At 44.5% G+C, this 20,253-nt stretch overlaps 1 protein-coding gene and 1 pseudogene across 4 annotated transcripts in view; both read left to right on the forward strand.

Moving 5' to 3' along the window:
• Positions 1 to 17,249, forward strand: part of ITGB3BP (integrin subunit beta 3 binding protein) — a 277,373-nt gene extending 260,124 nt beyond the window's left edge. For all 4 annotated transcript variants that reach the window (XM_078669225.1, XM_078669232.1, XM_078669250.1 and 1 more), the window contains one exon: positions 15,590 to 17,249. The gene's annotated coding sequence lies outside the window, so the exon portion shown is untranslated. The remainder of the gene's footprint in view (positions 1 to 15,589) is intronic.
• On the forward strand, positions 6,673 to 6,815 carry LOC144808068 (5.8S ribosomal RNA; annotated as a pseudogene).
• Positions 17,250 to 20,253: the final 3,004 nt, after the last annotated feature.

The raw sequence follows: 20,253 nt of genomic DNA on the forward strand, positions 1-20,253 counted from the left end.
TATACTCATATTTCTTGCTTGTGAGCCTTAGGTGGAGGTCTGAGTTTGTGGTGTCTTCTATGTGTTTTGCTTCTAGTACTTTGATGTCTCTTCTGGCTTTAATTTCGATCAGGTTCCCTCTTATGGTCGCTTTTAGGGCCTCCCACAGGCATTTCGGATGAATTTCCTCTGTGTCGTTTTCTGCTTTTGATTGCGCTCGCTATTGTATCTCTGTCCTCTTTCTTTGCTAGCGTTATGTTATTGAACCGCCATTTGCGGGTAGTCTGGTCGTTATGTCTCCCTGACTTGTGTAGGCTAATGCAGGAGTGGTCTGAGGCCGTTCTAGCTGCTATGTCTGTGTGTTCCGCCAGGTGTGTGTGTGATTTAGAGATGAGGATGTAGTCGACTCTGCTGTAGGTGTTGTGCGGGGTGGAGTAAAAGGTATAGTCTCTAGTGTCTGGGTGCTGTAGTCTCCATGGGTCTTGTAACTGAAGTCTGTTGCAGATGTTTTTCAGGACATTGTGGGTGGCAGGTGGTCTTGTCTTGGAGTGTGTCTGTCTGTCTAGTGTGTGATCTAGGACTAGATTGAAGTCGCCTGCGACGATGTTTAGGCTGTTTGTGTGGTACTTTTCCAGTTTCCTGGTTACCCCCTCCCAGAATACTGTGTCCTCTGTGTCCGGCGCATAAATATTTGTTACAGATATTGTTTCTTCTCCTCTTTTCAATCTTGTGTGCAGAAGTCTGCCTTCGTCGTCGTGTTCGACTCTCTCGATTTGTTCTTTTTGACTTGGAGCTCACTAGGGTGATTACTCCCCTCTTTTTCCCTACTGCCGGTGAGCTGGCTGTGTGGCCTATCCAGTGCGCTTTGATCTTGTCCGCCTCTTCCGCTGATAGTTTGGTTTCTTGTAGGATGATGTCTCCTTTTGTCTTTGCTAAGTAGTCTAACATCTTCTTTCTTTTAACAGGATGATTCAGCCCTTTTACATTCAGTGATATGACCTTGAGGTCGGATTGTAGTGTCGCTTTACTGTTCATTGCGATGTTGTGATGGTCGCTGTACTAACAATTTCTGAGTGCATGGAAAGTATTTGCTGTGCCTGCTCTTGTTGGGTGGCCAGTGGTCATTGTCTGCTTTGTTTGGTCTTGATTTCTGTCTCAGGTTACGCTTAGGGTGTAAATATGACTTACATGACTGACGGGACATTTCTAACTGACAATACAAAACGAGTAAATATAACATAACTGACATTTTCCCCTCCCTTCCCTTGTCTTTCCCTCCCTTCCCTCCCCCCTTCCTATTTCTTTGTCGTACTGGAAGCGTGCGACACCAATGTCCTCTGCCCCCGCCTTCCCGGGAATTTGTTTAGTTTAGTTGTTGATCTTGTTGAGAGAAAAAAAAACTCTTGTGCCCTCTCCCTCCTTTCGTTTGTTAATAATAGGTGGCGGTACAGGCATTCCCCTTGAACTTATCACTTATATACACTTTAAAGGATATGTTTGTCTTTGTTCACGCTTATTTTCGCTTCGCGTACTGTTCGGGATCCTGTTCGCCAATCGCATCTTGTTCGGTACGGTGTAGCGATCAGTTCTGTTTTGAGGGCACGTTGCTTCCGTTGAGGTAGATACGTACGTTGGTGTTCTCAGTGCTCAGTGTTCTAGATCCGTTTCTTTGAGTGAGGTATATCTGTTTGCTAGTTCGTGTTTGTTGTAGATCCGACTTTCTTTAAGTGAGGTAGATAGATCGGTTGGTATTTCGGTTGCTCATTTTGTACTTCTGTTCATTGTTGAGGGCTTTTGCAGGAGCCTTTTATGAGGTAGGTATGTTGACTGGTGAGTTCAATGTTAGGTGTCCTTTCTATTCTGTTACATTGCCCTGCGATGCTCTTCTTTTCGATGATGTAGTCGTTAGTTCCATTTCTTGCGGTTCGGCTACCCTCAGGTATCGTGACAGTTCTGTTGGGTCATCGAAGATTAGTGTTTTGCCATTGTTTGTTATTCTGAATCTTGCGGGTCCGACGAAGGAGTAGGTGATGTTTTTCTTTCTTAGATTTTCCCTTTGTGCAAGGAAGCCTTTTCTGATGTCCACTGTGTTTTTGGAGTAGTCCCGCGTTAGGATGATCTTATTACCCCGCCAAACCAAGTTTGTGTTCTTTCTCGCTACTCCGAAGATGGCCTCTGTGTGGTGCGATCGCAGGGGCTTACATATTATCGGTCTTGGTGTTTGTCTGTTGCTCTGTCTTTGCGCAGGAATTATGTATGCCATGTCCAGCTCAAAGGGGTTGTCAAACTTTAGGTTAGTTAGTTTCGGGATGAGGTCCTGCAGCATAGCCACGCAGGTGCCCGCTTTGTCTTCTTCTTCTTCTGGTATTCCAAGGATCCTTATGTTCCCTTTCCTCTGTCGGTCTTCGAAGTCGGCCGCTTGTTTTTGTAGGTCTGTCGTTGCTTTGGCAATCTGTCCCATTGTCCTGCTCGCTAATTGGGACTTGTCTTCGATGTCACTCACTCTCTGTTCGACTGTGTAGTCTATTGTTAGTCGTGTGGATGTCTGCTCTACATGCCGCGAGCTCTAGCTGAATGGCATTGGTGGTCTTTTTGGTTGATTTTGCTAGGTCGTGGACTTCGGCCAGTTTTTTTAGGATACTTTCTAGTGTGGTGCTGATGTCCGCTTTCTGCTTGAAGGGTGATTCTGGGGTGGTCTCTGCTTTTGGCTTCTTTTGTTGTTGAGACGCTTTCCAGGCACTCCCTGCCATGTTGCCCAGCCCTCTTTTGGTCTGCACGATCACAAACCTTTTTTCGTTGCCGAGTGTGGTCTTAGGCGCTGGTCCCTTGTCTTGCTCACCTACTACCGTTGCTCTTGTTGTCTTTGTACTCGTTGTGGGTGGTCACTCTTTGGTTGGTCTTGGGTATTTATCCTTTTTGTCTGCGGTTTTAGTGCTCAACCTCATGCACCGCGGTCTTTTGGCTGGCTTGCTGGCCCGATTTTACTCGCAGGTTTCCTTGGACCTGAACCTCCTCTCGTGGTAGCAGGGATCGCCGGGTCTCGGTTTGCCTTCTCTTTCCTTGTTTGTGCTCCGTTGCTGCGTGGTATTTTCCGCCAGTTGCTTCGCACCCAGGAGCTGGCTTTTGTGATAGTTCTTAAGATGGCCGCCCACTGCAGAGCCGCTTTTGTTTTGTTTTTTTGGGACCTATCACGATGGACGACCCATAGCTCCCTCACAGACTTTTGCCTCCTTGCTTTTGAGGTGGTCACCCTGCAGCGTACATCTTGTTTTTCTTTTTTGTTCTTTTGTCCGCTTTGTCTGCCGTTTAGGCGATCGAGTCCTGTGTGTTACCTCTTTTTTCTATTTCGCTGGTGCTGGCTTGGTCGTGATCTCTTGGCACTTGTAGCGCGGAGCCTGTCTATGTGTCAGCAGAAGGCTCCTGTTATGTACGCTGGTTTTCCTTATGCCTCGGTCTCTCCCCAAATGGTTGCCTTGATGTTCGTTCCTCTGCGACACTCAAGATGGCTGCCGTCTGGTTTGCAGGTTTTATGCGCGCCCTCTTTGTGGGAGAGATCGGTCTGAACGAGGCTGCTGGTCTTCTGTCTGTGGCGCGGTGCCTGTCTGTGTGTCAGCGGGAGGCTCCCGTTATGTTCGCTAGTTGCTTGTGCCTTCGTCTCTCCCCCTATGGCTGCCTCGATGTTTGTACCTCTGCCCCACTCAAGTTGGCTGCCACCCTCTCTGTGGGAGGGTTCGGGCAAGAGATCGGGCGGAACGAGGTAGCTGGGCTGTCTAGGAGGTCAGAGGCAGTGCTGAAACGGGTATTGTTCTGTTTAATGTGTTGTTTCTCCCCACGTATCCCTTATTTGTAGCGCGTTTTCTGTGTTCGTCTCTGATTTCTAAGATGGCCGCCCCCTGTGCTCTTCACTTTCGCTTTTGTTACTTGTGCTCGTGAGTCTGCTGGCGATAGCTTTGACACTCGGTTTAGGTCAAGTGGGGGACCAGCGGGGGCTGTTCTTGATTGCGGGGCAGTGCGCATCACAAACCTTGTGTTTTGCTCGCTGTCCCACCGCAGGATTGGTCTTTAACGTCCCCTCACTGCCTCCATTAGCACTTCACGTCCGCCATCTTCCTTGTTTCGGTTCCCCTCGCTCCGTTATTTTCTTTTGGATATAGCTGCTTCCTTGGTGGTCCGTTCTGTGCGCACTCTTTACCGCGCTGTGCCAAACGGGTTCCGGCAAGGGTTTCTCTGTTTTGGTGTCCTCTGTGGTTACGGCTTTGCACTGTTTTTTCTGGCTTGGTCCCGGGGTGCTGAGGAGCTCCGGACTTACTCGCCTCCTCTCATTGCAGTCCAAGCCACGCCCCCTCCACATACTGACTCCTGTGGGTTAAAAAGGACGTCAGCAGAGCAAGGGCAGTTCCTCTTACTCCTACTGCTTGGAGGCGGTGGATCAAGAGATTATGGTCCACTGTGTCGAAGGCGGCCGACAAATCGAGAAAGATCAGAACAGCTGTCTCTCCTGAGTCGACCGGCTTCCTAACATCCTCAGTGGCAGTAATAAGAGCCAACTCGGTACTGCGAGATGCTCTAAAACCAAATTGGGTGGTGTCCAGTTTCTGGTTTCTCTCAAGATATAAAGATAAATGAGAGTTCATACATTTTTCAAGAACCTTGGCAGGTAGAGGAAGCCGAGCAATGTGGTGATAGTTACTTATGTCTGATTTGTCCAGATTAGACTTTTTTAGTAGAGGCAAGATGGAGGTCTGTTTCCAGGCTAAGGGAAACACGCCTTGCTCCAAAGCCATATTAAGAACAAATGTCAATTGCTGTGATACTAAATCGGCAACTAGGCCAGTCACCTTGGGGGGGGGGGCAGGGATCCAGAGGGGAGCCAGATTTTATGGTGGTTAACAAATTATACGTTTGCTCAGGAAATAATGCCGGGAATTCGTTAAAAATAGGGTCAATATTAATGTGATTAAAACATTGAATAAAAGAGGGCTGTGTGGTGGAGGAAGCTGTGCTTAATTTTTGAGGTCAGATAATCCTTGACTGGAGAAGGTATTAAAGATATCAGACACTTTCATGCGGAAGGCCGAAGCCAGTTGGTTACAGAAGGGCTGATCTATTGAGTTATCCTCAATATTCGGAGCATTACTTAATTTGAGCACAGTAGCAAATAATTCTTTTGAATTATTTTTTGCCTGATTTATCCTTTCCGTGAAGCACTCCGATTTAGTGCTTTTGATCAGGTCTTTATACTCTGCCAGACTTTTTTTGTAGGATTCTCTATCGCTGTGTTTATAAAATTTACGCCAGTGCCTTTCCGCTATACGGCAGTGCCTTCTAGAGGCTCTGAGTTCTTCCGAGAACCAAGGTTCAGTAGGTGCCGATCTGCTGTTCCTACCCTTCTTGAGGGGAACTGCCAGCTGTACAGCATTTGTTAGCCAAACATGGTATTGAGATGAGGCAGTTTCAGGGTCGCTAGCCCAACAGGGAATGGTGGTCAATAAATGGGAAAGAAATAACTCCCTGTCCACTTGGTGCCAGGAATAACAGCTGGAAGCATACACCTTATTTTGTTTCCTAGGCTCGGGGGGTCGTGATAGGACAAAGCATACTGCCCGATGATCAGACCAGTGGAGATACAATAGTGCCCTGAATTCAAGCCGGGGGGAATCAGTAAAAACTGCGTCTAATAAATGACCTTTACGGTCCGGAAGGCTTTTTAAGCTTTAATACACTAAAAATACTCTATAAAATTAAAGATACTACGTATTTTAAATACATGCAGATACAAGATTTCTTGATCAATAAAATGAAAATCGAGAGAGTAGAGCAATCAGACATTTTACAATGTATCTACTCGAACCATACTAAATCTCTCATTAGTAAAAGCTACACTCTCCTAAATAAAGGCCAAGTAGGTGATTGTGGGAAAATGGCGGACAAATGGACCAATAGGTTGGGAATTAATATTAACCCTAGCCAGATTGCGGGCTCACTTAAACAAATAAATCGGGTGGTTCAGTCCTCAAATTTGAGGTTACAATTCTATAGGACAATCACTCAAATATATTATACACCACAAAGAATTTTTAACTGGACTTCTGGCAACATCTCCAATGAATGCACCAAATGCTTAAAATGTAATAAGGAATCTGCTGGCATAGAACACATGCTCTACCAGTGCCCGAAACTCTCAACTTTTTGGCTGGGAATAACTGACGTCCTTAACAAAAAACACATAACAACACATGCTCTTTCTGCCCATTTAGTTCTGCTAGACATACAAGACACCAATAGCAACTTTAAAGACTTAGTATCAATTATTTTTGCTTGTGCCAGATTGGCTATTGTGCGGACCTGGATATCGAAAGAACCCCCATGTGTCATGGAATGGTGGTATCTTATCCATGAAGTATACACTATGGAGCTCTCATTGGCTAAACTAAGAGGCCCTAAAGCACTAAAAGGAAGGGAAAAAATATGGGGAACATTTATCAACTAAACTGATGATCTTACCGAGTGACCGGCACGTTCGTACTTTCTCTTTGGTATGTTTTAGACCTTCGTGAATATCTGTTTTACAATCTCCTGCTTCTTTTTCCTCTTTTTACTTTTTTCTTTCCTTTCTTCTTTTTCTCTATATAACGATAATTATATGTATAGATAACTATGTATATATCTTTAACTAATGTGATTTTAGCCTGTGACTCTTGGCGGTGGATCACTCGGCTCGCGCGTCGATGAAGAACGCAGCTAGCTGCGAGAATTAGTGTGAATTGCAGGACACATTGATCATCGACACTTCGAACGCACCTTGCGGCCCCGGGGCTACGCCTGTCTGAGGGTCGCTTTTTTTTTTTTTTTTTTAAACAAGAGAAGGAGAAAAAATGTAATTTAAAAAAAAAAAAAAAAGACCAGCTAAATGAGTGGATCCCTGTACTTTTTGTTCCACACCTGCCCCTGACAACAGGTCTAATAGGGCCAGTGAATCTTTATCTTCCGAGTTATCTAAGTGATAATTTAAGTCTCTTAGGATGGTAAAATCTTGAGCTAAAACCTTAGCTTCAAGAAAATGTCCAAGGGTGTTAAGAAATTTAGAACACGATCCCGGAGGTCTATAGATTAGTAACCCATTGAAGGAGTAAGTGTGGGTGATGGCGATTTTAAAGGCAAGGGCCTCGGCCTCTGAATCACGGGAGGAGTCCTTAAACGAGGCTCTAAGATGTTGTTTATAGATGATCGCTAGTCCCCCTCCTTTTTTGCCTAATCTATCTCTCCTGGCAATCCCATAGCCTGGTGGGACAGCAATTGCCATATCTGGGCCGGAAGCATCATCCGCCCAGGTTTCAACGACAAAAATCACATCAAAGGCTAATGACCAAAAGATTCACCTACAATGGCCGTTACATTTGGACTATTGCCGTATGAGACAAGTGTGGAATGATAATTATTGTACATTGTGTATTCATGCATTGTTCAATGTGTTAATTTTCTTTCCAAAACAAAATAAAAATATTTCCCCCCCCCAAAAAGTGTACAGTGCTTTTCTATGAAACCACGGTCAACCCCCCAATCACTTTTTTTGTTTTCTAAGTTGATATTATGGGGATAATCTTGCTTTTCTCTACATGAAGATGCAGGAAAAGTTGCATACTAGTTCTTCCAGTACTAGTTATACTAGTTCATTACTTTTGGGAATCTTCATTGAAGTCCTAAACAACTTTCCCTCCAAAAAACTACCCAGCAGGTGGACTAGGTGTTCAATTTTTAAGCTACAAGTCTACCTCTAACATTCAAGATAGGCTGCTTTTCAGCTGCCAAAGTTGTGCCCTCCAGGGTGGAAGGTTGGTGTGTGTTTTTTGCACTCTTTGAAGCTAAGCTGCTTATGTACTCACATTCTCTGATTTTTTTTGTGCTGCATTAAACGGTGTTGAGAACCTGTTACTGATAAATTATTCATTTCTAAAGTTTAATTGGGCATTGTTAGAAATTCAGTTTCTGGTTGGCAGAGGTATGCACCCTGTCCAAGCTGGAACCACAATCCTAGTCAGGTTAAGTCAGATACACACTTTAAATTAGCCTGTGCTCACCCTCTGGGAGCTTGGCACAGAGCGGGCAGACTTAACTTAAAGAGGCGATGTATAAAGTATTTGTGCAATATTTCAAACAGTAACACAATCAAAACCCACAAAAAGACTTCACAAAAGTTTAGAAGAATAGATTATGATTTTATAAATAAAACAAGACCTAAACGACAAAGATCCAATAAGTAGAAGTTGAGATATGAATTTTGAAAGATTAAATGTAAAAATAGCGCTTAGGAGCAATCAGCTCCTGTGGGGGTTATCTGGTTGCGCAGGACAGGGACAAAGTCAGGAGTTTAGGCCAACCAGGATGGAGCATGTGCTGGGTACAGGAGCCATGCAAGGCCTGCTGAGCAAAGTACCCCGATCCTGGTCACAACAGCGAGATGCGGGATGTAGCTGAACGAAGGGTTGGTGTTGATCCCGCAGTCAGGATGATGCGTCGATTTTCTTCATGTTGTAGAGATAGTGTGCAGGTTCCGAAGATGATTCATTGAGCCGAAAGGCGTTGGTTCCATAGACGATGCATCTGGTTACTCCACAGTCGATGGAATACGCGATCTTCCCACACTGCAGAAGCGGGTTGCGATGCGTCTGTTCTTCAGGCGCAGCGCTGTTTCGGTTCCCACAACAGCGACGATGCATTGGTTCTTTTTCCCGCAGATAGGAGATGCGTCTGTTCGACTGGAGCAAGTATGTGGGTCCACTTCCAATGGACCAGGCACAGGAGCAGGTGGTGTGGTGAGACTTTGATATCCCTGAGTCTCAGAAACCGGAGGCAAGTCAACAAGCCCTTGGAGATCACCCTGAGTTCAGAATCCAGATCTTCCTCAGCAGGGAAGAGGGTAGCAGGCAGCACAGCAGGAAAGCAGTTCTTCCAGAGCAGCAGTCAAGCTGAATGACAGTACTTCCTGACATATTTTCTTTACAGGTCCAGAAGTGTCTGTCTTGGTGGGGGCATAGACTCAGTCCTTATATCTAGTTGTGCCTTTGAAGTGGGGATTACTTCATAGAATGGTCTTTGAAGTGCATAGAGGTCCTTTCTTCCTAGCCCTGGGTCCAGACTCACTACGAGTGGGTATTTAACATTTTGTGTGGGGACAGGACACTGCCCATTCAGATGTGTCAGCTCTACCCTCCCATCCTGCCCAGGATGAGGCATCAGAATGCAGATGGGCGCTCAGACGCACCTAACCTTCCTTCGTGTGTGGCAGTCTAGAATTAACACACAATGTCAAGCGCTCACCCACCCCAGATGTGTATTTTGGACAGGCTGCAGGTACACAGAGCTTTAAGAGCAGAGAAATGCCAACTTTCTAAAAGTTATGCCGCAACAAATGATGGCCAGAATGCTGAATAAATAAAACATTCACCCCCAGTCAAGAGATCTGGGTTAAATCAATTGTTGTTTTGCTCACTGCACCAGCCCAGTTTGGACCCAGCAATATGCAAATCAGTCTTGACCTTGCTCCTCATGGGAACAGTCCAGCCCGAACTGCCAAGCCAGGTTCTCCCTGGACAGAAAGCAAGTATCCTGAGACCTGTTTCGGAATATCAGCCCTCATCAGCCAGGCTAGCTTGAATCCAGTGGCATTGTGAGCAAGGGACCCTCGTTGGGCATACCCATCCCACTTAAGGCGAAAAATGCAGCGGCAACAAATGATGAACAGAATGCTGAATAAATAAAACATTCTCCCCCAGTCAAGAGATCTGGGTTAAGTCAGTCGTTCTTTTGCTCACTACGCCATTGTGATGGGTATGCTCGTGTGCCACTGAATTCAAGCTAGCCTGGCTGATGAGGGGGAATACCCAGAAACCGGTCCCAGGGTGCTTGTTTCTGGTCCAGGCAGCCCCTTTTTGTTCTCCAGGGCCCCGCACACAGATGGTGATTTTCAGTGTTCATGAATTTAAGTGAAGGTATCCTAGATGAGGAGGTAGGATACAAGTAACTTTCCGATTTGTCTATCTGGTTACAAAGAATTTGTAGCTGGATATATGTGGCCATTACCTGTGCGAACATTGGCATTAGTGCCTGGAGAATATTTACAATAGGGTCGCATTTTAAGAAGACAAATGTTTTTTCCTTTCCTCTTTTTGCAAGTTAAATACACTGATGTGTTTTAATTGATAATCTAGTTACAATAAATTAATATAGTCCAGTTGTATTTCAGTTTTTTAGTTAGTCACAGACAACACTCTCATTACCTTGAGTTACTTCTTTTTAAAACTGTACCATTTTTGTATCTGCCAAACGCTAGTGGGATTCAACAATTAATATCATCTACAGATTTACTGTTTAAAACATATTGGTTTAACAGCTATTTCAAGAGGAAGCAGCAAAGTGTGCTTTTGCTATGTGGTGGCTGGCAGAGATCGGGGAGGCGGGTGTTCGGAGGGAAGGTGGTAAAAGAAAAATGTAAATAAACTTACCTCCTCGACACGTCCTCCTCCACCCGTCTCTCTACTCCTCCCTCCAGGCTCCCCTGGGCCAATCAAAACGCTGCAATGCAGCGTTGTGAATGGTCTGAGCGTTCTGGTTCAGCACTCAGACGGGGACTAGGGGCCTGGGCATGTTCTCCACCCAGGCTGCATTATAGCCTGGGTGGCAAACGTGCTAAGTGCGCAAGAATGTTTGGCCAGCCCGAGACAGCCGGCCAAACATTTATGCAGGGAGTGCACATCACTCCTCCCCTCCCTTGCTCTGTCAGCAGAGCAGCCCCGCCCTGCCTTGGAAAGCTTCCACACCCGCAACAAGAAAAAATAAAATAAACTTGGTTATCTTGGACGTGTCGGTCAGCCCGCATAGTGCCAATATCGGCCCACTCACCAGCCTTCCCACAGCAACATGCATGTAACAAAATAAGCAGACAAGACAACTTTTTGTTGGGATAAAATTGCTGCAGGTTTATTAGCATAACAAATGCCAACAAGGTGGGTTATCTTACAGACGATCCAAAGGCAAGCCGCCCCTCGCGACCTACCACCTGATGGGCCAACTTGCATCGTGGCCTTAGCCAATCGGTGCTTAGCGGTTTTGGGAGGGGATAGCCACTCCCACTTCCGGTGAACCATCGGTCCACCCTCTTGCTCACGCCCCCCCTACGAGGGGCGGAGCGTTCAAGCGAAACCCGGTTGTTCAGGTTTCCAACCGCCCGTAGGATAGACGGGGCGCCGTCGCACCCCAGTGTCCACCGCACAGACTTCCTGGGGATATTAGGCCTCAGCACCCTTTGTGCTCCTGAAGAGGGTACCCCTGAGTACCTTTCCGCCTCTGGATCGCCCTGTAACTCCGCCACAGCCCTGGGTGTGGCGACCGTCGCAGCCAGGGCCCCCCACCAAGGCCGGCATTCCTACTTACATCCTGCTATTTCTAGGGCCTCTTCCTTAACCCGCAAGGATCGGTCCATGCTTATACTGGGCAGATGAACCCTTCCGTCACAACACACCTGTGAATATGGCGTGTAGCACCCAGTACTAATGGGTCAAGACTCCTCTGCCCAATGACATTACGCATAGCGCAGAACTTCCTGCGCGCAGGCTCCATGGCCTCCCCTGCCAAGATCCCTGCCACAGGAGCCTGGTGTGGTTTCCTACCACTGATGTTTACCTGTCCCCCTGGGTGCTACGTTGCACCGGGTGGTCATTGTGGTCTTCTAATCTGGTTCGTGCATAGTCACATTGACCAGGCAAATCCCTTGTTAAATGAACGTATCCCTGGTGCATATAGCAAGGTGTCCAACATGCTTGAGGGAATAAGTATATGGTGTCCGTCTTTAGACCCTGCACCATTGAAATTATGCATAGCTCAGAGGAACTTCCTACCCACTGGCTCCAACGCCTCCCCTGCTGAGCGCCTTGCCTACAAAGCCGGGAGGGAGTTCCTGACTACTCAATATCGTCTGTCCCCCAATGTTGGCTACTTCCCACCCTATGGTGGTATATTCCCACTGTATGTTCTTTTTGGTCTTCTCTTCTGATGCATTATTACGCCACAATGACCAGACAAGTACATAGATGCCAAATTAACCCTGCTGTACACAGCGAGGTGTCACACGGGTTTGAGGGAATAATTGTATTGTGCCCGTCACAAGACACTGCACCCATGTGAAGTGTCAACCTACATAGCCTATGCTGCTTGCTGCACCTTTGACTGGTCACAGGTGCCCGGGCCCTGCTAACCGCTTGTGACCTTAGATACTTACAGCTGAAATGGTGTCGAACTACAAAACTGTGTGTCACAAGTTTACCATATTGGTCTTCTGGTAGAACCACTGGTCTCCTTCTGGGATAGAGTAAATTCTGAGACAGGATGCACCACAACACACAAATGGCTGGCCGCAACAGTCAAGGCCTGTCTAAGGACGGGACTTAGTCTGTCTAGGGTGCTTTTGGGGATCCACTCTTGGTGCATGCTTGCACTTAATCAACTGCAATAGATGGACTGCCCACTGTTTGGCCGCTAACTTCTCCGACATGCGTCTACGGTCAGAATAAATTTTTTAGCTTAGGCATAGATGATCACTTGTATTAATTGTCCCCCTTTGGCTGGCACTGCACCCTATACAAATGTATATACATGTTGTGTACAGGAGAAATGTTACTTTAACACTCGTACTTCTTGGCGTATGAAAACTGCAAAAGGAAACCTTACTTCGTACCTAAAACGATCAAATAACATCCTGTCCAGGTGAAAGCTTACCAGTGGACTTTAGCCAGGGCCCTCAAACGCGTGTTAACCCAGTTGTAGAATTGTAGACTGGTAAAATAGCCTGCCCACATCCGACCCTACAAGTAACACAGGCCACAACAATCGCCTCCATGGCCAAAACGCACCTACCTATGTCCAGGTCCTAGTGGGGAGACTGGAGGAGGTATGTGTGGCTGAATCAGGCCCACAGTTCCGTGTGAATAGATCCCTCACCACCCTAGTGGCAATGGTCCTGAGTGTAAGAAACTGGTGATGCCACTTGTGTGGATGTCTCAACATGGGCCAAAATGTCACACTTACGGAAGTCCAGACTTGGCTGCCCTGTGTGCCGTCTTGTGGCACTAAGGGGCCGCCCTTTATGAGTGTCCCCTGCGGGGACGTGTTGGTCGGCCCACATTTCATTCACATGCAGAGGTTGGGGTTTCCTGTAGGATTGGCGCACAGCAGGCGTCCCCTTCCCTCCTTGCACAGCCCTGTGGTGATATGTGTATGGCAGGATCCTTCGCAGAGACGTCGGTAGCATACAGGCAGACCCATGAAGGCGGCTGACGCATTGTGTACGTCACTACGGCTGCGACGTGCTTTCTGTTGCCTCACATCCAGGGATGCTTTATTTAGATGCAATCTCCAGGAACCTAGTGGACATTTCATGCCCCATAGCTTTCAGATTTTTCTGGACCCGTACTTTCAAAATTCTTCGGAATAATGCTCTGTCCTACATGTCGACCGATGTGAATGGTTTGTGTTATGTAATTTGTATGTTGCATGGTCTGTGTGCTACAGTTCTCTAACTGAATATTTGCTACTTAGGAATGGACTTGAAGGAAAATAAAGCGTGTTCCTCACATTTCTACCCCCACACCTTCTCTCCCTCTCCCCACTAGACTACAGGAACCTAGGATGTGTATGTGTGACTAGCAAAGTAATGTATTAAGGTGGGGTTCATCTTCCTGGAGGCATCGTTTGCTGAAAACGCGGAGGACTCTGGGTAAAATACTGGGTGAGAATTGAAGAATGCAACCAGGGGAATCTGGATTGAAATTACTTTTATTTTGACTATTCCTTATTTCTTAGGCAATCCGGTGGATCCGACATGTAACAAACGTCCTTCCCCTGCAGTTCTCAATATACCCCAGTGTAGTACCAGTATTACACCAGGGCATTTGTAAGATGCTTTTTTTGTTTTTATTATTTTAGGGGACATTTGTTTGGCTCTTAGTACATGGGTACAAACGTCATAGAAATACATGTATTTAATATATATCAAACTGTTGATTCATTGATCTACCCACTCCTTTTTAACTTACTTTAGATGGATTGCATGAACAGGATAGCATTCAATATAATGTCTGTTGCACTGTAGAGTGAGTGTGTCGGGTGGAGATAATGAGAAATGTGCCACTGTGCCACTGCTGCGGCCTGCCTTGGATGTGCTGGGTTGTATTTCTATTTAATTAGTTCAGCTCCAGACTTAAAACCTGTGACCAGTGTGTGGTTGGTACCGAATGGATGTCACATTAGCATCACATGGTTAGGCATGACATTTATTTATTTTACACAAACAAAATCTACTTAAAACAACTTCATGCCGTGGAATCCTTCATGAATGGACCCATTATGTGGGTTCCAGTATATCATTTTGTACCAAATGCTCACAAAATGGAGCCATTGTTTGTCCATGAACAGCATTTACTGTAAACAAAATGTTTTCGAACTGAATGTAAGCAAACTGCTTAACCCGTGCCAAGACAAGAAAGCCTTTAGCTCCTGTTCCCAGTTATGTTTCTGTATGGTTTTTTTTTTGGGTGGGGGCAGTTATATGATTTATTTGACATTCCCCCACAATTAGATCAAAAAACACGAGGACATAATATCCAGCATGCTGCTGTGATTACGCTTCTTGGACATTTTTGTCTGTTGAACTAGACTGACTTCCCGTTCCCTCGATTAAATACTCTTAGCATAATGAACGCAACTATTCGTATTTATGAATCGCCATACCTAAAAACGTACAGGAACCCCCCGCCCCCAGAGAGAGGACTGGTGGCCCAGAATTGGTGGTCTAGGATTACTCAAAACAACAGAGCTGAAGTTGTAAAATACATAGAGAGGTTGTCATTATAAGGCACATGATGCCTCGAACAAAGTTGATTGCGCATGTACCCACCTTGGCATGGTTGTTAACTTGCGTTAGACAAGCTCTGAAATCCAAGCATGTTTGTGGTAACCAAAGTCCTCCTAATTCGAACACGTCTGTGGCACTTTTGGCTTCTTTAGCAATATGTTCCGGCCTCCTTCAGACGACATAAGTCATCTGGCTGGGTCGATACTAGATACTGTGTGTGGGCAGCGCCTCTCTGTGACATGGGGTCTTCTAACCCCCGACGGAGGCACAGATGTAGTTGTGATTGAAAACGTCCTAACATTTCTATTGGTTCCAGAGATTTCTTGAATACATGTGACCAGTATAGCATGTATCTTACTTTATCTTCGTGAGTGACGAATTAAAAAGTGGCATGCTCGCACGAAGAGGGAATAAAGATATTGGTCTCTATAGCACGTCATCTTCTAGGTTTTTGTGTACCGCAAAACTTTACATTTTAATCCTAAAATACTCAATAGACCTGGTGGACCTCATTACACTCACACAGGCATTTTATGGCGAGATGGAGAATGTCTAAATGTATCAAAAACAGCCCAGATGACAGTCAAAACGTCAAAATATGTTTTTCTATATAATTCATGCTTTGTAGAAAGTTATGAGTCGATAAGTCACCATCTCGAATTTCAGATCGAGGTGAAACCCATTAACCTCTTCTTGTTCCTGCAGAGTTTTGGGAGCAGTTGCCAACTGGGAAGTATATATGGGAACAAGTGGACCGCCTTCCAGCATGACTTGCAGCAGAAGTGACTACTTGAGCAAAGACAACAGTGGGGACCCGTAGTGACTTGCGACATTCGAAAAGCCAGCCCTCTCGTCCAATGATGTACAATTGCGTGTAGAGCTATGCACACCTACTGCGGAGCCCAAACCAAGGGCAGACATTCGTGTACGAACATGTACACGCTATATTTTAAAGACTGAAGTTGTAGCTGTAATCCATCATATCTTTAGAAAAGGACTATAGTTTTAGTTTTGTAGATGAACATTTTTTAATTCATACATGTGGGATTTGTTCGTGGGTTGTATTTAAAATGTGGACTTCAGAGTTTGTACTGGAATGACTGGGAATCCCGAATTTCGATCTGAAAGTGAGATTTAATATTCATATGCAAATCTTCGACGATTCTTTCTTGGCAGCTAAGGCATGAAACAACACCACCTATTCGATTAGATGTATTTCAGACTTATATTCTGAAAGCCTTGAAAACCTGGCTTTTTCATAGTGGCTTTTATCTGTGATTTTGGACTGTTATGAATTGCTTTCTCCAACAGCACCAGGACACCCCCGAGGTCATGGTTTGCGCTTTATAAATGTTTATTCATTCATTTTAAAAAGAAAGGTGAAGATGACTTCGTAATTTCTCTAAATGTTAATGAGAGGGAGAATGTCACCTTGAAACTAATTCATAGCAAATCAATCCTTACCATTAAGGTTTCTCTAATTAAAACATAACAGCTTGCTCTGTTGTAGTCCTTCGCATATGACTATTCAAGTAGATTGGGTTCCCAAATGTGCTATTTGGCGAATAGCAATTGCGAGGCCTGTGCTACATGCAGGTACTGCTGTGACCTCTTACCACGTCATTGATCCTTTAAATAACCTTGGTAACATTTAAAGTGAAAGTATGGAAGAGCTCCGTTGCCTTACTCTCCCTTCTACCCATCTGGATAGAATCGTGTAGATCCCCAAGTAGGATCAGGGAAAGGTTTCTCTGAACGAAGGCGGTTTCTGTAAAAGTCTCAGGAGACCCCAGCATGAGGACCTCTGTGTCCCATCTGTCAGCAATCGCCCAGTTTCTCTGGATGCTGCCCGGTTTCTGTTAGTGTCTTGTTTTTTTAAGTCTTCCCTTCTTAAAAGAAGATCTTTACAGTAGGTCTTCCTTCAGGTCCAACAATAAAGAACATTAGGTTGGTGTTCTGAAGCATCCCTGTGTTGGCCAGAGCTGGGTTTGCCCTTAGCCAGTTTTAGCACACATGTAACGCAGGGAAGAGTCCCAAGCACTAAAGTATATAAGTAATAGATGTCCAAAATCCAGTGGACCATCTGTGACCACATTCAACAGTCTGGGTTAGACTCCGCTTTTCTAGATGCGCTGCAGCACACTCTGCCTCTCCTGCCAGCCACTAGTATTTTCACCAACCTGAGACCCCGCCTAGCACTAGAAACTGATGAACCAACTCTAAGACTCCATAAATTACAAATTATAGATACTCAAACCTCGTGGAAGCCCCAGACTGATTGACACAATGATGTGAAATGTATGTTAGCTATTAATAATCATGAGCATGCTATTTAACCTAAAAATCAATAAAATTGCCTTTCTTATGTGTGTACTTTTGTTGATTGGATTTAGGCACAGAGTTGGATTCAGTGAATAGTTTATGATGGCGATTGTCAAGTTTTGTTGCAATTTCTGCGAAGCTACTGTTTAGTGGGTTCTTGCCTTTGTATGCTTGTGTATGTCTGTGAGTTCTGAGAAATACATCCACTGTTCACAAAGAAGACACAGATTCTTGTAGACATTCATCATTACATCCAAAAAGGTCTTTGGTACTTGGAGATTCTTTCCCAGAACTCAAGCAGAGTTCAAGCCCCGGGGGTTTCTGACCAATGTGGCTGAACTGCAGTTTTTACAAAATAATGCTGTACCTCATATACTGGTCCGAGGCAGTTGCATCTACCTAAAAATATACTATCAACAATAGCAATAGGAATCTCAATCAAATTTGGTACTTTGCTCAAATGTCAAACAACTTTAGGTGTGTTTTCCAGTCTGGAAAGTTGATTGATACCTGCTCATTCTAATTGCACTGTTGTCTCCTATTCAGAATATGACCAGGAATGTAATTACTGTTCCTTCTGGTCAGTCCTTTTTTGGTAGTACTGTAAGAAAGATTAATGAACTTTGCTACAGAGTGAACTGTGTTCTTTTTTCAGGTTTTGAGTTTTGGATAAGGATCTTTAGTGTCTCAAAGAAATGTCCAGACTCTCTGACCCTTTGGTCCTTGAAAATTACAATTTTTACCATATTATTGTAAACACTGGTGTTTAACTTCTTCGATCCAATTCACACACTGGATTTGTATTATGTAAAGTAGTACTACTTACGAGAAAATGCAATTCACATACCTATACGTGTACATCTTTAACGCTCATATATTTTCAATGGGGAGGCCTTTATACGTTAAAATGTACAACTTAGCAAAACATGTAGGACGGGGTAGTGGAAGTCTCTGGAAAATAGTCATACTACTAAATGTGAGCGGTTTAGGGCTGGGCTTAGGGAGAGACATGCACTTCCCTCAAAAGAGTAATCCCATTGCTGTTCACAAACTGCACTTCTTAAGTATAATACAGCCAGAAAAGATTCACAACTCTAGTAAATGTTACCCAAATATTTTAATAACCTTTTTTGTAATTACAAAATAATGTAACATTAATTGTTAAAATAGGATTAAATATTTTTTAATTAATTCTATACATCACTTTTAATAATTAATACAAATATAATTGTTTTTATTTCAGCAGAATGTTTTTTTCCATTTACACTTTATGTACATGAAACCAGCATATATTCTATCTTGCTTTCAGGCCATTACCTTATAGATCTCTCAGAACAATGGACTCTCTCAAGATGACCCCAATTGAGATGGATATTACACCCAGTGATATTATATGATCCCACACTGCAAATGTACAGCTGGATAAATACTTCCTACTCAGCGATCCAAAGGAGGAGGCGGCATACTAATACCACTGGGGTGCTTTCAAGTAGTTACGTGGGGTAACAGCATTGCTGCCCTAGCTACTGTTAAACTGTGGAAGAAAGAAACAGATGTGCTCGAAGTACATGAAGCACAGCCACCCACTCCCCCCCCCCCCCCCTCAGAAAGCTGACCGCCACAATAAGCAAATGTAACACAATAGCTACAGATAAAGCCGAACTGACACTTATTTGGCTGGTAAAGATAAATTGTGAGAAGGGAAATAAAATAAGCTCCCACCTGGTGTTTCAATTGAGGCAAATGTTGGGGAAGGGATTTGTTGGGGAAGTAATTGCCCAACAAGACAAGGTCTTTAATGCAGAGAATTTTAGACATTTTTGTTATAGGACTTTAGACATGTTTTGTGCATACCTATACAAAGCTGAGCACCTCTGAGGAAGCTCACATTTGATTTATAACATCTGCAACCCTTCCTAAAATCTTCAAGGCCCAGAAAGATGAGCTAGATGCACCAATTTTTCAGGCATAGGTCTTTGCAGCGATTAAATCCTAGGAGACGCAGAAGGCGGGTCCGGATGGCTTCACCACAAGCTTCTCTAAGACATTTGCAGAGCCACTTGTTCCTCATCTAGCTATTCTGTTTAATACATTTACAGAGGGAAGTGATATCACCTTTACAAGTAAAGCCAATATCTCAATAATTCCAAAACCAGACAAAGACCGTATGCTGTGTGCCCCCTACAGGCCAATAGTCTTGTTGAAAGTTGATAAAATATTCACAAAGATTCTTGCAACATAACTAGTACCACTGCTCAGCATCCTTTACCCACATCAGACTTTATTAAAGGTCAACAGATGCATTACATTTGCTGCACCTCCCACCTGGTCAAAAAAGCTAAGAGCAACGCTATTCTAGCTATATTGATAATAGTAGATGCTGAAAAGACTTTCGACTTAGTGGATTGGGGTTTCTTAAACACGTCTTTAAGGCTGCAGGATTTGGCCATATATTGATCACCTGGATTCTGGCAAGCTATTGAGAACCCTTCTCAAGGGTGTCAGTCTAAGGCAGATTGTCTCAGCCTTTTAAACTATGCAAGAGGACCTGCAAGGAATGAATGCTCTCCCTGTTTATTTGCTTTGAGTAGAGAGCCTTTTGCAGTGCAAATTGGAGCAGAACAAGAGATATGGGGCATTCAGTTCATGGGAGTAGATCACAAGTTTGCCTTTTTCACAGATGTTCTGTTGACTCTTAAATTACCACTCAGATCCTCCTGATGCCTACAGGAATATCTGAGCGTATAGGAATGAGTAGCAGAGTTCACAATTAACCAGACAAAATTGGAGATACTGAATTTAGTACAGACACCAGATGAAGTCACTTTACTGAAATCACAGTTTCACTTTGGATGGGCTTTCCGGTCTGTCAAGTACTTTGGGAAAGTGATATCGCCTAACCCATTTGAAATCTGTGAGGGAAATCCGCCTTGAATTTTAGTTTCGCTAAGTGAACACTTCCGTAGACGGACTCCCTGCTACATATCATTGATAGGAAGGATAAATGCAATTAAAATTAATATTTTGCTGGGAGTACTATATCCGTT

The sequence above is a fragment of the Lissotriton helveticus genome, chromosome 1_2, assembly GCF_964261635.1.
Source record: "Lissotriton helveticus chromosome 1_2, aLisHel1.1, whole genome shotgun sequence".
NCBI classification, from domain to species: domain Eukaryota; kingdom Metazoa; phylum Chordata; class Amphibia; order Caudata; family Salamandridae; genus Lissotriton; species Lissotriton helveticus.